Below are 1,801 nucleotides of genomic sequence, written 5' to 3' on the forward strand. Positions count from 1 at the left end.
CTATAAAATCCTGTTAAGGATAGTAGTTGATCTTGTGCGAATGCTTTCACCTGATTACAATAAAACGTGCGGAAACAATATGATGAAGTAATTGAAAAACAGTAAAACAGTAGGCAGCAGTTGTTTATGGAAGTTCGAAGATAAACTCTTCTACGTCTCCCCTTCTTCTGTTTCCAGAAGGTATAACTAAAAAACTTTGGATATTACAGTACAACTCTTGTACACACCCACTTCAGAAGGACTTACACTTCGGCCTACTGAAACTCTTGGTTTCTCAACTCACAAGAATGCGAAACACAAAGTTCTGAAAAGACTCTTTTCAGATTACAGACTCTTCTTGATAAAGTATAAATGATGTAAAGATTGTGAAGAGTATAAGAATCAGTAGCACAAGATGATCTTCGAAAGATCAGATATTTGCTATGAAGCGTGTGCTACTTTTCTTTGTGTTGAACTTTAAGTACTCAAGGAATTTTGATATTCGTCTGATAAAAGAGAAGCTTTGTTCCTTGAAGAATGATAATAAGCGAAGTGTCGTGTCGAACAAGGATTTGATCCAAGTATATATAATCGACTGAGTTCAACGTTCACAATCAGAGTATGTCTTCAGATAACTGATACAATCAGCTTTATTACCGAAAGAAGTCCCTGCAGAAAAGCTATAAAACAATCAGTCTTGTTTTATACTTAATTGGGTAAAGTGCATTAAATGACTCCGTATAGTATTTAATGCTGCAATTAATACTAGTACTAGGAACTCTTTAACGGTAACAATTAAGATAGAAACGTTAGAAAACGTTCTCTACTGGTTTTGTATTGTTATCCCTTTCTACTGGTTTAGTTATAGTAGATCAGCAGCTACTGATAAGTTATTCTATTGTTCTGGTCTGCTGGTCTACTGGTCTTAGTTATCATCGCCACAATAAAATTCATATCTAACAATTTCCCCCTTTGTGGTGATGCCAAAACCTAAACAGTAGAAAGTCGTTAAGTAAAACAGATAATCATTTAAACAAAAGGATAATGTCAATAAAGTATTAAGATAAAAAAAAAATCAATCGGTTCCAATATCCCTGTAAATGATTTCTTCATTCTGAGGTTCTTGATATCTTCTGTTAGAAGGTTCAGCCTCATCTTCTGGTTGCCTAGCTCCTGCTTGATCTCCTCTATCTCCTCTATCTTCCCCCTTTTTGGCATCAGCGGCAACCACATGGGCAAAGAGGTCATTCAATCTGTCGGAAATATTTTGAATGTCATCGGTTAGCATCTCCAGATACGGGGTCTGAGAAGAGATGCGATTATCCAATGCAGTGATAGATTGATTCTGAGAGTCAATCTTGGCATCCAAAAGTTCCACAGAAGTAGACAGTGATCGAAAGAGATCATCATGATCAGTGATTCGATTGAGGATATCATCTTGAGCAAGCATGATGCTACCGTGAGTTCTCGAGATAGCTTGTCTTAAAACGACGGTTTCAGCATACATCTTTTGCATGGTCTCCGCCGTGTTATAGATGTGTTTGCTCATTCGTTCTCTGAAGGACTGAGCACCACTGAATTCCGAAATGTTTTCATAAGATATACGTTTCACTAAATCAGATATGTTGTTGAGTTCTCGTTGTAGAGACTCAATCTGATCTTCCAGGTTAAAAGCATCTGATTCCGGGGAGGGAGTTCAGCGCAAGAATGCGTTGCTTAATCTCAGAAAGACGAGAGTTCGTCTCAGTCAGAACATGATGAGAGACAGTCAACGCAGTAGAAACAAGATTAGCATTCATCAAGGCAGTAGAAGGAGCAGGGT

Source organism: Primulina eburnea, chromosome 14 (genome assembly GCF_022965805.1).
Source record: "Primulina eburnea isolate SZY01 chromosome 14, ASM2296580v1, whole genome shotgun sequence".
Taxonomy (NCBI): Eukaryota; Viridiplantae; Streptophyta; class Magnoliopsida; order Lamiales; family Gesneriaceae; genus Primulina; species Primulina eburnea.